Consider the following 15,278-nt stretch of genomic DNA (forward strand, 5'->3'; position numbering starts at 1 on the left):
TGGTGACAGAGAGGTGTTGGGGGTGTAGAGGAGTGTACTTGGGTGACAGAGGAGCGCAGAGTAGTATACATGGATAACAGAAGGGTGTAGGGGTGTACATTGGTGATAGAGGGGTGTAGAGGAGTGTACATGGGTGACGGAGGAGCTTAGAGGAGTGTAAATGGGTAACAGATGGGTGTGGATGGGTGTACATGGGTGACAGAGCGGTGTAGAGGAGTGGACATGGGTGACAGAGGGGTGTAGAGTAGTGTAAATGGGTGAAAGAGGGGTGTAGAGGAGTGTACATGGGTGACAGAGGATCATAGAGTAGTGTACATGGGTGACAGGGGGACATAGGGGGTGAAAGAGGGGTGTACGGGGTGATAGAAGGGTGTACACAGGTAAAAGAGGGGTGTTGGCGGTGTAGAGATATGTACATGGGTGGCAGGGTGGTTTAGAGGAGTGTATATGAGTGATAGATGGGTGTTAATGGGTGAAAGGGGGCGAAGGGGGTGACAGAGTGGTGTACATTGGTGACAAAGAGGTGTTGGGGGTGTAGAGGAGTGTACGTGGGTGACATAGGAGCGCAGAGTAGTATACATGAATAACAGAAGGGTGTAGGGGTGTACATTGGTGATAGAAGGGTTTAGAGGAGTGTACATGGGTGATGGAGGAGCTTAGAGGAGTGTAAATGGGTAACAGATGGGTGTAGAGGGGTGTACATGGGTGACAGAGGGGTGTAGAGGAGTGTACATGGGTGACAGAGGGGTGTAGAGGAGTTTACATGGGTGACAGAGGATCGTAGAGTAGTATACATGGAGAACAGAAGGGTGTAGGGGTGTACATTGGTGATAGAGGGGTGTTGGGGTGTAGAGGAGTGTACGTGGGTGACAGAGGAGCGCAGAGTAGTATACATGGATAACAGAAGGGTGTAGGGGTGTACATTGGTGATAGAGGGGTGTAGAGGAGTGTACATGGGTGACGGAGGAGCTTAGAGGAGTGTAAAAGGGTAACAGATGGGTGTAGAGGGGTGTACAAGGGGTGACAGAGCGGTATAGAGGAGTGTACATGTGTGACAGATAGGTGTAGAGGAGTGTACATGGGTGACAGAGGGGTGTAGAGGAGTGTACATGGGTGACAGAGAATCATAGAGTAGTGTACATGGGTGACAGGGGGACATAGGGGGTGAAAGAGGGGTGTACGGGGTGATAGAAGGGTGTACATAGGTGACAGAGGGGTGTTGGGGGTGTGGAGGAGTGTACGTGGGTGACAGAGGAGCGCAGAGTAGTATACATGGATAACAGAAGGGTGTAGGGGTGTACATTGGTGATAGAGGGCTGTAGAGGAGTGTACATGGGTGACGGAGGAGCTTAGAGGAGTGTAAATGGGTAACAGATGGGTGTAGAAGGGTGTACATGGGTGACAGAGCGGTGTAGAGGAGTGTACATGGGTGACAGAGGGGTGTAGAGGAGTGTACATGGGTGACAGAGGATCGTAGAGTAGTGTACATGGTTGACAGGGGGACGTAGGGGTGAAAGAGGGGTGTACGGGGTGATAGAAGGGTGTACGTAGGTGACAGAGGGGTGTTGGGGTGTAGAGATGTGTACATGGGTGGCAGAGTGGTTTAGAGGAGTGTATATGAGTGATAGATTGGTGTAAATGGGTGAAAGGGGGCGTAGGGGGTGACTGAGTGGTGTACATTGGTGACAGAGAGGTGTTGGGGGTGTAGAGGAGTGTACGTGGGTGACATAGGAGCGCAGAGTAGTATACATGGATAACAGAAGGGTGTAGGGGTGTACATTGGTGATAGAAGGGTGTAGAGGAGTGTACATGGGTGACGGAGAAGCTTAGAGGAGTGTAAATGGGTAACAGATGGGTGTAGAGGGGTGTACATGGGTGACAGAGCGGTGTAGAGGAGTGTACACGGGTGACATAGGGGTGTAGAGGAGTATACATGGGTGACAGAGGGGTGTAGAGGAGTGTACATGGGTGACAGAGGGGTGTAGAGGAGTGTACATGGGTAACAGAGGAGTGAAGAGGAGTGTACAGAGGCCTACATTACCATTACTTGATTAACTGTTATATATTATATAAAACATTTAGATAAAATATTTAACAAAAATATACATTATATTTTGAGTTCCTTTTTCCACTCCTTTTTCCATAATTCCTGAGATAAGTAGTTCTGGCCCTAGAGTGTTATATATATTAGCGTCTGTAGCATGTATCAGGAACATGTTATCATACCTGTGTCTTTTTTACAGAGGACTGATGCCCGGTGAAAAGGTGAACGTGACATATACCCGCGTCAGCTGCAAGAAAAGAACCACGAAACAGGTAATTAATATTTATATTAATTACTGATAACAATCAGGCTATATGTAAAATCTAGACCTGCAGACATGTCATAGTCTTTCCCGTATACATGAAGATATATGTGTTTTTAATAAGTATATCGTCTATGGACAGCTTTATATATAACACAACCATATCTCAGGTACAGAGATTAGGAACATTCCAAAGTTGATGAGTAAAAAGGTAGCAGAAAGGTGAACATGGGTAACAGGAGTGTCGAGGAATGTACATGGGTGATAGATGGGTGTAGAGGAGTGTACATGGGTAACGGAGGAGCTTAGAGGAGTGTAAATGGGTAACAGATGGGTGTAGAGGGGTGTACATGGGTGACAAAGCGGTGTCGAGGAGTGTACATGGGTGACAGAGGGGTGTAGAGGAGTATACATGGGTGACAGAGTTGTGTAGAGGAGTGTACACGGTTGACAGAGGATCGTAGAGTAGTGTACATGGGTGACAGGGGGACATAGGGGGTGAAAGAGGGGTGTACGGGCTGATAGAAGGGTGTACATAGGTGACAGAGGGGTGTTGGGGGTGTAGAGATGTGTACATGGTTGGCAGAGTGGTTTAGAGGAGTGTCTATGAGTGATAGATGGGTTTAAATGGGTGTAAGGGGGCATAGGGGGTGACAGAGTGGTGTACATTGGAGACAGAGAGGTGTTGGGGGTGTAGAGGAGTGTACGTGGGTGACAGAGGAGCGCAGAGTAGTATACATGGATAACAGAAGGGTGTAGGGGTGTACATTGGTGATAGAGGAGTGTAGAGGAGTGTACATGGGTGACGGAGGAGCTTAGAGGAAAGTAAATGGGTTACAGATGGGTGTAGAGAGGTGTACATGGGTGACAGAGCAGTGTAGAGGAGTGTACATGGGTGACAGAGGGGTGTAGAGGAGTGTACATGGGTGACAGAGGGGTGTAGAGGAGTGTACATGGGTGACAGAGGATCATAGAGTAGTGTACATGGGTGACAGGGGGACGTAGGGGGTGAAAGAGGGGTGATAGAAGGGTGTACGTAGGTGACAGAAGGGTGTTGGGGGTGTAGATATTTGTACATGGGTGGCAGAGTGGTTTAGAGGAGTGTATATGAGTGATAAATGGGTGTAAATGGGTGAAAGGGGGCGTAGGGGTGACAGAGTGGTGTACATTGGTGACGGAGAGGTGTTGGGGGTGTAGAGGAGTGTACGTGGGTGACAGAGGAGCGCAGAGTAGTATACATGTATAACAGAAGGGTGTAGGGGTGTACTTTGGTGATAGCAGGGTGTAGTGGAGTGTACATGGGTGACGGAGGAGCTTAGAGGAGTGTAAATGGGTAACAGATGGGTGTAGAGGGGTGTACATGGGTGACAGAGGGGTGTAGAGGAGTGTACATGGGTGACAGAGGGGTGTAGAGGAGTGTAAGAGGGGTGTACGGGGTGATAGAAGGGTGTACGTAGGTGACAGAGGGGTGTTGGGGGTGTAGAGATGTGTACATGGGTGGCAGAGTGGTTTAGAGGAGTGTATATGAGTGATAGATGGGTGTAAATGGGTGAAAGGGGGCGTAGGGGGTGACAGAGTGGTGTACATTGGTGACAGAGGGGTGTAGAGGAGTGTACATGGGTGACGGAGGAGTGTAGAGGAGTGTAAATGGGTAACAGATGGGTGTAGAGGGGTGTACATGGGTGACAGAGGGGTGTAGAGGAGTGTACATGGGTGACAGAGGGGTGTAGAGGAGTGTACATGGGTGACAGAGGGGTGTAGAGGAGTATTCATGGGTGACAGAGGGGTGTAGAGGAGTGTACATGGTTAACAGAGGAGTGTACAGAGGCCTACATTACCATTACGTGATTAACTGTTGTATATTATATAAAACATTTAGATAAAATATTTTACAAAAATATACATTATATTTTAAGTTCCTTTTTCCACTCCTTTTTCCATAATTCCTGAGATAAGTAGTTCTGGCCCTAGAGTGTTATATATATTAGCGTCTGTAGCATGTATCAGGAACATGTTATCATACCTGTGTCTTTTTTTTACAGATGACTGATGCCCGGTGGAAAGGTGAACGTGACATATACCCCCGTCAGCTGCAAGAAAGGAACCACGAAACAGGTAATTAATATTTATAATAATTATTGATAACAATCAGGCTAGATGTAAAATCTAGACCTGCAGACATGTCATAGTCTTTCCCGTATATATGAAGATATATGTGTTTTTAATAAGTATATCGTCTATGGACAGCTTTATATATAACACAACCATATCTCAGGTACAGAGATTAGGAACATTCCAAAGTTGACGAGTAAAAAGGTAGCAGAAAGGGGAACATTGGTAACAGCAGTGTCGAGGAGTGTACATGTGTGATAGATGGGTGTACATGGGTGACAGGGGGCATAGGGGGTGAAAGAGGGGTGTACATGTGTGACAGAGGTGTTGGGTGTGTAGAGGAGTGTACATGGGTAATAGGGGAGCATAGAGGAGTGTACATGATAACAGAGGAGTGTAGAGGAGTGTACATGGGTGTCAGAGGGGTGTAGAGGAGTGTACATGGGTGACAGAGGAGCGTAGAGGAGTGTACATGGGTAACAGAGGAGTGTACATGGGTGACAGGGGGACGTAGGGGGTTAAAGAGGAGTGTACGGGGTGATAGAGGGGTGTACATAGGTGACAGAGGGGTGTTGGGGGTGTAGAGGTGTGTATATGGGTGGCAGAGTGGTTCAGAGGAGTGTATATGAGTTATAGATGGGTGTAAATGGGTGAAAGGGGGCATAGTGGGTGACAGAGTGGTGTACATTGGTGACAGAGAGGTGTTGGGGGTGTAGAGGAGTGTACGTGGGTGACAGAGGAGCGCAGAGTAGTATACATGGATAACATAAGGGTGTAGGGGTGTACATTGGTTACAGAGGGGTGTAGAGGAGTGTACATGGGTGACGGAGGAGCTTAGAGGAGTGTAAATAGGTAACAGATGGGTGTAGAGGGGTGTACATAGGTGACAGAGTGGTGTAGTGGAGTATACATGGATGACAGAGGGGTGTAGAGGAGTGTACATGGGTGACAGAGGGGTGTAGAGGAGTGTACATGGGTAACAGAGGAGTGAAGAGGAGTGTACATGGGTGACAGAGGGGTGTAGAGGAGTGTACATGGGTGACGGAGGAGCTTAGAGGAGTGTAAATGGGTAACAGATGGGTGTAGAGGGGTGTACATGGGTGACAGAGCGGTGTAGAGGAGTGTACATGGGTGACAGAGGGGTGTAGAGGAGTGTACATGGGTGACAGAGGGGTGTAGAGGAGTGTACATGGGTGACAGAGGATCATAGAGTAGTGTACATGGGTGACGGGGACGTAGGGGGTGAAAGATGGGTGTATGGGGTGATAGAAGGGTGTACACAGGTGACGGAGGGGTGTTAGGGGTGTAGAGATGTGTACATGGGTGACAGAGGAGCGCAGAGTAGTATACATGGATAACAGAAGGGTGTAGGGGTGTACATTGGTGATAGCAGGGTGTTGAGGAGTGTACATGGGTGACGGAGGAGCTTAGAGGAGTGTTAATGGGAAACAGATGGGTGTAGAGGGGTGTACATGGGTGACAGAGGGGTGTAGAGGAGTGTACATGAGTGACAGAGGGGTGTAGAGGAGTGTACATGGGTGACAGAGGATCGTAGAGAAGTGCACATGGGTGACAGGGGGACCTAGGGGGTGAAAGAGGGGTGTACGGGGTGATAGAAGGGTGTATGTAGGTGACAGAAGGGTGTTGGGGGCGTAGAGATGTGTACTTGGATGGCAGAGTGTTTTAAAGAAGTGTATATGAGTGATAAATGGGTGTAAATGGGTGAAAGGGGGCGTAGGGGGTGACAGAGTGGTGTACATTGGTGACAGAGAGATGTTGGGGGTGTAGAGGAGTGTACGTGATTGACAGAGGAGCGCAGAGTAGTATAAATGGATAACAGAAGAGTGTAGGGGTGTACATTGGTGATAGAAGGGTGTAGAGGAGTGTACATGGGTGACGGAGGAGCTTAGAGGAGTGTAAATGGGTAACAGATGGGTGTAGAGGGGTGTATATGGGTGACAGAGCGGTGTAGAGGAGTGTACATGGGTGACAGAAGGGTGTAGAGGAGTGAACATGGGTGACAGAGGGGTGTAGAGGAGTGTACATGGGTGACAGAAGGGTGTAGAGGAGTGTACATGGGTGACAGAGGGGTGTAGAGGAGTGTACATGGGTAACAGAGGAGTGAAGAGGAGTGTACAGAGGCCTACATTACCATTACTTGATAAACTGTTTTATATTATATAAAACATTTAGATAAAATATTTTACAAAAATATACATTATATTTTAAGTTCCTTTTTCCACTCCTTTTTCCATAATTCCTGAGATAAGTAGTTCTGGCCCTAGAGTGTTATATATATTAGCGTCTGCAGCATGTATCAGGAACATGTTATCATACCTGTGTCTTTTTTACAGAGGACTGATGCTCGGTGAAAAGGTGAACGTGACATATACCCCCGTCAGCTGCAATAAAGGAACCACGAAACAGGTAATTAATATTTATATTAATTACTGATAACAACCAGGCTAGATGTAAAATCTAGACCTGCAGACATGTCATAATCTTTCCCGTATACATGAAGATATATGTGTTTTTAATAAGTATATCGTCTATGGACAGCTTTATATATAACACAACCATATCTCAGGTACAGAGATTAGGAACATTCCAAAATTGACGAGTAAAAAGGTAGCAGAAAGGTGAACATGGGTAACAGGAGTGTCGAGGAGTGTACATGGGTGATAGATGGGTGTACATGGGTGACAGTGGGTGTATGGAGTGACAGAGGGGTGTACATGGGTGACAGATAGGTGTTGGGTGTGTAGAATAGTGTACATGGGTGATAGAGGAGCGTAGAGGAGTGTATATGGTAACAGAGGAGTGGTATCAGAGGGGTGTAGAGGAGTGTACATGGGTGAGAGGGGATCGTAGAGTAGTGTACATGGGTGACAGGGGGACATAGGGTGTGAAAGAGGGGTGTACAGAGTGATAGAAGGGTGTACATAGGTGACAGAGGGGTGTAGAGGAGTGTACATGGGTGACAGAGGGGTGTAGAGGAGTGTACATGGGTGACAGAGGATCGTAGAGTAGTGTACATGGGTGACAGGGGGACATAGGGGGTGAAAGAGGGGTGTACGGGGTGATAGAAGGGTGTACATAGGTGACAGAGGGGTGTTGGTGGTGTAGAGATGTGTACATGGGTGGCAGAGTGGTTTAGAGGAGTGTATATGAGTGATAGATGGGTGTAAATGGGTGAAAGGGGGCGTAGGAGGTGACAGAGTGGTGCACATTGGTGACAGAGAGGTGTTGGGGGTGTAGAGGAGTGTATGTGGGTGACAGAGGAGCGCAGAGTAGTATACATGGATAACAGAAGGGTGTAGGGGTGTACATTGGTGATAGAGGGGTGTAGAGGAGTGTACATGGCTGACGGAGGAGCTTAGAGGAGTGTAAATGGGTAACAGATGGGTGAAGAGGAGTGTACATGAATGACAGAGGGGTGTAGAGGATTGTACATGGGTGTCAGAGGGGTGTAGAGGAGTGTACATGGGTGACAGAGGATCGTAGAGTAGTGTACATGGGTGACAGGGGGACGTAGGGGGTGAAAGAGGGGTGTACGGGGTGATAGAAGGGTGTACGTAGGTGACAGAGGGGTGTTGGGGGTGTAGAGATGTGTACATGGGTGGCAGAGTAGTTTAGAGGAGTGTATATGAGTGATAGATGGGTGTAAATGGGTGAAAGGGGGCGTAGGGGGTGACAGAGTGGTGTACATTGGTGACAGAGAGGTGTTGGGGGTGTAGAGGAGTGTACGTGGGTGACAGAGGAGCGCAGAGTAGTATACATGGATAACAGAAGGGTGTAGGGGTGTACATTGGTGATAGAGGGGTGTAGAGGAGTGTGCATGGGTGACAGGGGAGCGTAGAGGAGTGTAAATGGATAACAGATGGGTGTAGAGGGGTGTACATGGGTGACAGAGCGGTGTAGAGGAGTGTACATGGGTGACAGAGGGGTGTAGAGGAGTGTACATGGGTGACAGAGGGGTGTAGAGGAGTGTACATGGGTGACAGAGGGGTGTAGAGAAGTGTACATGGGTAACAGAGGAGTGTAGAGGAGTGTACAGAGGCCTACATTACTATTACTTGATTAACTGTTGTATATTATATAAAACATTTAGATAAAATATTTTATAAAAATATACATTATATTTTAAGTTCCTTTTTCCACTCCTTTTTCCATAATTCCTGAGATAAGTAGTTCTGGCCCTAGAGTGTTATATATATTAGCGTCTGTAGCATGTTTCAGGAACATGTTATCATACCTGTGTCTTTTTTACAGAGGACTGATGCCCGGTGAAAAGGTGAACGTGACATATACCCCCGTCAGCTGCAAGAAATGAACCACGAAACAGGTAATTAATATTTATATTAGTTACTGATAACAATCAGGCTAGATGTAAAATCTAGACCTGCAGACATGTCATAGTCTTTCTCGTATACATGAAGATATATGTGTTTTTAATAAGTATATCGTCTATGGACAGCTTTATATATAACACAACCATATCTCAGGTACAGAGATTAGGAACATTCCAAAGTTGGCGAGTAAAAAGGTAGCAGAAAGGTGAACATGGGTAGCAGGAGTGTCGAGGAGTGTACATGGGTGGCAGAGTGGTTTAGAGGAGTGTACTTGGGTCATAGATGGGTGTACATGGGTGACTGGGGGCGTAGAGGGTGACAGAGGGGTGTACATTGGTGACAGAGAGGTGTTGGGGGTGTAGAGGAGTGTACGTGGGTGACAGAGGAGCGCAGAGTAGTATACATGGATAACAGAAGGGTGTAGGGGTGTACAATGGTGATAGAGGGGTGTAGAGGAGTGTACATGGGTGACGGAGGAGCTTAGAGGAGTGTCAATGTGTAACAGATGGGTGTAGAGGGGTGTACATGGTTGACAGAGCGGTGTAGAGAAGTGAACATGTGTAACAGAGGGGTGTAGAGGAGTGTACATGGGTGACAGAGGGGTGTAGAGGAGTGTACATGGGTGACAGAGGGGTGTAGAGGAGTGTACATGGGTAACAGAGGAGTGTAGAGGAGTGTACAGAGGCCTACATCACCATTACTTGATTAACTGTTGTATTTTATATAAAACATTTGGATAAAATATTTTACAAAAATATACATTATATTTTAAGTTCCTTTTTCCACTCCTTTTTCCATAATTCCTGAGTTAAGTAGTTCTGGCCCCAGAGTGTTATATATATATTAGCGTCTGTAGCATGTATCAGGAACATGTTATCATACCTGTGTCTTTTTTTAACAGATGACTGATGACCAGTGAAAAGGTGAACGTGACATATACCCCCGTCAGCTGCAAGAAAGGAACAACAAAACAGGTAATTAATATTTATATTAATTACTGATAACAATCAGGCTAGATGTAAAATTTAGACCTGCAGACATGTCATAGTCTTTCCCGTATACATGAAGATATATGTGTTTTTAATAAGTATATTGTCTATGGACATCTTTATATATAACACAACCATATCTCAGGTACAGAGATTAGGAACATTCCAAAGTTGACGAGCAAAAAGGTAGCAGAAAGGGGAACATGGGTAGCAGGAGTGTCGAGGAGTGTACATGGGTGGCAGAGTGGTTTAGAGGAGTGTACATGGGTGATAGATTTGTGTACATGGGTGACAGGGGGCGTATGGGGTGACAGAGGAATGTACATGGGTGACAGAGATGTTGGGTGTGTAGAGGAGTGTACATGGGTGATAGGGGAGCATAGAGGAGTGTACATGGTAACAGAGGAGTGTAGAGGAGTGTACATGGGTGTCAGAGGGGTGTAGAGGAGTGTACATGGGTGACAGAGGAGCGTAGAGGAGTGTACATGGGTAACAGAGGAGTATACATGGGTGACAGGGGGCGTAGGGGGTGACAGAGTGGTGTACATTGGTGACAGAGAGGTGTTGGGGGTGTAGAGGAGTGTACGTGGTTGACAGAGGAGCGCAGAGTAGTATACATGGATAACAGAAGGGTGTAGGGGTGTACATTGGTGATAGAGGGGTGTAGAGGAGTGTAGATGGGTGACGGAGGAGCTTAGAGGAGTGTAAATGGGTAACAGATGGGTGTAGAGGGGTGTACATGGGTGACAGAGCGGTGTAGAGGAGTGTACATGGGTGACAGAGGGGTGTAGAGGAGTGTACATGGGTGACAGAGGGGTGTAGAGGAGTGTACATGGGTGACAGAGGATCGTAGAGTAGTGTACATGGGTGACAGGGGGACGTAGCGGGTGAAAGAGGGGTGTACGGGGTGATAGAAGGGTGTACATAGGTGACAGAGGGGTGTTGGGGGTGTAGAGATGTGTACATGGGTGGCAGAGTGGTTTAGAGGAGTGTATATGAGTGATAGATTGGTATAAATGGGTGAAAGGGGGCGTAGGGGGTGACAGAGTGGTGTACATTGGTGACAGAGAGGTGTTGGGGGTGTAGAGGAGTGTACGTGGGTGACAGTGGAGCGCAGAGTAGTATACATGGATAACAGAAGGGTGTAAGGGCGTACATTGGTGATAGAGGGGTGTAGAGGAGTGTACATGGGTGACGGAGGAGCTTAGAGGAGTGTAAATGGGTAACAGATGGGTGTAGAGGGGTGTACATGGGTGACAGAGCGGTGTAGAGGAGTGTACATGGGTGACAGAGGGGTGTAGAGGAGTGTACATGGGTGACAGAGGGGTGTAGAGGAGTGTACATGGGTGACAGAGGATCATAGAGTAGTGTACATGGGTGACAGGAGACGTAGGGGGTGAAAGAGGGGTGTACGGGGTGATAGAAGGGTGTACAAAGGTGACAGAGGGGTGTTGGGGGTGTAGAGATGTGTACATGGGTGGCACAGTGGTTTAGAGGAGTGTATATGAGTGATAGATGGGTGTAAATGGGTGAAAGGGGGCGTAGGGGGTGACAGAGGGGTGTACATGGGTGACAGAGGTGTTGGGTGTGTAGAGGAGTGTACATGGGTAATAGGGGAGCATAGAGGAGTGTACATGGTAACAGAGGAGTGTAGAGGAGTGTACATGGGTGTCAGAGGGGTGTAGAGGAGTGTACATGGGTGACAGAGGAGCGTAGAGGAGTGTACATGGGTAACAGAGGAGTGTACATGGGTGACAGGGGGATGTAGAGGGTGAAACAGGGGTGTACAGGGTGATAGAGGGGTGTACATAGGTGACAGAGGGGTGTTGGGGGTGTAGAGGTGTGTACATGGGTGGCAGAGTGGTTCAGGGTAGTGTATATGAGTGATAGATGGGTGTAAATGGGTGAAAGGGGGCGTAGGAGATGACAGAGTGGTGTACATTGGTGACAGAGAGGTGTTGGGGGTGTAGAGGAGTGTACGTGGGTGACAGAGGAGCGCAGAGTAGTATACATGGATAACAGAAGGGTGTAGGGGTGTACATTGGTGATAGAGGGGTGTAGAGGAGTGTACATGGGTGACGGAGGAGCTTAGAGGAGTGTAAATGGGTAACAGATGGGTGTAGAGGGGTGTACATGGGTAACAGAGTGGTGTAGAGGAGTGTACATGGGTGACAGAGGGATGTAGAGGAGTGTACATGGGTGACAGAGGGGTGTAGAGGAGTGTACATGGGTGACAGAGGATCATAGAGTAGTGTACATGGGTGACAGGGGGACGTAGGGGGTTAAAAAGGGGTGTACGGGGTTATAGAAGGGTGTACATAGGTGACAGAGGGGTGTTGGGGGTGTAGAGATGTGTACATGGGTGGCAGAGTGGTTTAGAGGAGTGTATATGAGTGATAGATGGGTGTAAATGGGTGAAAGGGGGTGAAGGGGGTGACAGAGTGGTGTACATTGGTGACAGAGAGGTGTTGGGGGTGTAGAGGAGTGTACGTGGGTGACAGAGGAGCGCAGAGTAGTATACATGGATAACAGAAGGGTGTAGGGGTGTACATTGGTGATAGAAGGGTGTAGAGGAGTGTACATGGGTGACGGAGGAGCTTAGAGGAGTGTAAATGGGTAACAGATGGGTGAAGAGGAGTGTACATGAGTGACAGAGGGGTGTAGAGGAGTGGACATGGGTGACAGAGGGGTGTAGAGGAGTGTACATGGGTGACAGAGGATCGTAGAGTAGTGTACATGGGTGACAGGGGACGTAGGGGGTGAAAGAGGGGTGTACGGGGTGATAGAAGGGTGTACGTAGGTGACAGAGGGGTGTTGGGGGTGTAGAGATGTGTACATGGGTGGCAGAGTGGTTCAGGGTAGTGTATATGAGTGATAGATGGGTGTAAATGGGTGAAAGGGGGCGTAGGGGGTGACAGAGTGGTGTACATTGGTGACAGAGAGGTGTTGGGGGTGTAGAGGAGTGTACGTGGGTGACAGAGGAGCGCAGAGTAGTATACATGGATAACAGAAGGGTGTAGGGGTGTACATTGGTGATAGAGGGGTGTAGAGGAGTGTACATGGGTGACGGAGGAGCTTAGAGGAGTGTAAATGGGTAAAAGATGGGTGTAGAGGGGTGTACATGGGTGACAGAGTGGTGTAGAGGAGTGTACATGGGTGACAGAGGGGTGTAGAGGAGTTTACATGGGTGACAGAGGGGTGTAGAGGAGTGTACATGGGTGACAAAGGATCATAGAGTAGTGTACATGGGTGACAGGGGGACGTAGGGGGTGAAAGAGGGGTGTACGGGGTTATAGAAGGGTGTACATAGGTGACAGAGGGGTGTTGGGGGTGTAGAGATGTGTACATGGGTGGCAGAGTGGTTTAGAGGAGTGTATATGAGTGATAGATGGGTGTAAATGGGTGAAAGGGGGCGAAGGGGGTGACAGAGTGGTGTACATTGGTGACAGAGAGGTGTTGGGGGTGTAGAGGAGTGTACGTGGGTGACAGAGGAGCGCAGAGTAGTAGACATGGATAACAGAAGGGTGTAGGGGTGTACAATGGTGATAGAGGGGTGTAGAGGAGTGTACATGGGTGACGGAGGAGCTTAGAGGAGTGTCAATGGGTAACAGATGGGTGTAGAGGGGTGTACATGGTTGACAGAGCACTGTAGAGGAGTGAACAAGTGTAACAAAGGGGTGTAGAGGAGTGTACATGGGTGACAGCGGGGTGTAGAGGAGTGTACATGGGTGACAGAGGGGTGTAGAGGAGTGTACATGGGTAACAGAGGAGTGTACAGAGGCCTACATCACCATTACTTGATTAACTGTTGTATATTATATAAAACATTTAGATAAAATGTTTTACAAAAATATACATTATATTTTAAGTTCCTTTTTCCACTCCTTTTTCCATAATTCCTGAGTTAAGTAGTTCTGGCCCTAGAGTGTTATATATATTAGCGTCTGTAGCATGTATCAGGAACATGTTATCATACCTGTGTCTTTTTTTACAGATGACTCATGACCAGTGAAAAGGTGAACGTGACATATACCCCCGTCAGCTGCAAGAAAGGAACCACAAAACAGGTAATTAATATTTATATTAATTACTGATAACAATCAGGCTAGATGTAAAATTTAGACCTGCAGACATGTCATAGTCTTTCCCGTATACATGAAGATATATGGTTTTTAATAAGTATATCGTCTATGGACATCTTTATATATAACACAACCATATCTCAGGTACAGAGATTAGGAACATTCCAAAGTTGACGGGCAAAAAGGTAGCAGAAAGGGGAACATGGGTAACAGGAGTGTCGAGGAGTGTACATGGGTGGCAGAGTGGTTTAGAGGAGTGTACATGGGTGATAGATTTGTGTACATGGGTGACAGGGGGCGTAGGGGGTGACAGAGGGATGTACATGGGTGACAGAGGTGTTGGGTGTGTAGAGGAGTGTACATGGGTGATAGAGGAGCTTAGAGGAGTGTAAATGGGTAACAGATGGGTGTAGAGGGGTGTACATGGGTGACAGAGTGGTGTAGAGGAGTGTACATGGATGACAGAGGGGTGTAGAGGAGTGTACATGGGTGACAAAGGATCATGGAGTAGTGTACATGGGTGACAGGGGGACGTAGGGGGTGAAAGAGGGGTGTACGGGGTTATAGAAGGGTGTACATAGGTTACAGAGGGGTGTTGGGGGTGTAGAGATGTGTACATGGGTGGCAGAGTGGTTTAGAGGAGTGTATATGAGTGATAGATGGGTGTAAATGGGTGAAAGGGGGCGAAGGGGGTGACAGAGTGGTGTACATTGGTGACAGAGAGGTGTTGGGGGTGTAGAGGAGTGTACGTGGGTGACAGAGGAGCGCAGAGTAGTATACATGGATAACAGAAGGGTGTAGGGGTGTACAATGGTGATAGAGGGGTGTAGAGTTGTGTACATGGGTGACGGAGGAGCTTAGAGGAGTGTCAATGGGTAACAGATGGGTGTAGAGGGGTGTACATGGTTGACAGAGCGGTGTAGAGGAGCGAACATGTGTAACAGAGGGGTGTAGAGGAGTGTACATGGGTGACAGAGGGGTGTAGAGGAGTGTACATGGGTGACAGAGGGGTGTAGAGGAGTGTACATGGGTAACAGAGGAGTGTAGAGGAGTGTACAGAGGCCTAAATCACCATTACTTGATTAACTGTTGTATATTATATAAAACATTTAGATAAAATGTTTTACAAAAATATACATTATATTTTAAGTTCCTTTTTCCACTCCTTTTCCATAATTCCTGAGTTAAGTAGTTCTGGCCCTAGAGTGTTATATATATTAGCGTCTGTAGCATGTATCAGGAACATGTTATCATACCTGTGTCTTTTTTACAGATGACTGATGCCCGGTGAAAAGGTGAACGTGTCATATACCCCCGTCAGCTGCAAGAAAGGAACCACAAAACAGGTAATTAATATTTATATTAATTACTGATAACAATCAGGCTAGATGTAAAATTTAGACCTGCAGACATGTCATAGTCTTTCCCGTATACATG

At 47.5% G+C, this 15,278-nt stretch overlaps 1 long non-coding RNA gene across 1 annotated transcript; it reads left to right on the forward strand.

Annotated features, from left to right (window-relative positions):
• Nucleotides 1-8,684: 8,684 nt before the first annotated feature.
• On the forward strand, nucleotides 8,685-13,822 carry LOC130275515 (uncharacterized). Its single transcript, XR_008844808.1, has 3 exons — nucleotides 8,685-8,763; nucleotides 9,672-9,744; nucleotides 13,754-13,822. It is a non-coding gene; the product is annotated as an uncharacterized LOC130275515 (long non-coding RNA).
• Nucleotides 13,823-15,278: the final 1,456 nt, after the last annotated feature.

Source organism: Hyla sarda, chromosome 6 (genome assembly GCF_029499605.1).
Source record: "Hyla sarda isolate aHylSar1 chromosome 6, aHylSar1.hap1, whole genome shotgun sequence".
NCBI classification, from domain to species: domain Eukaryota; kingdom Metazoa; phylum Chordata; class Amphibia; order Anura; family Hylidae; genus Hyla; species Hyla sarda.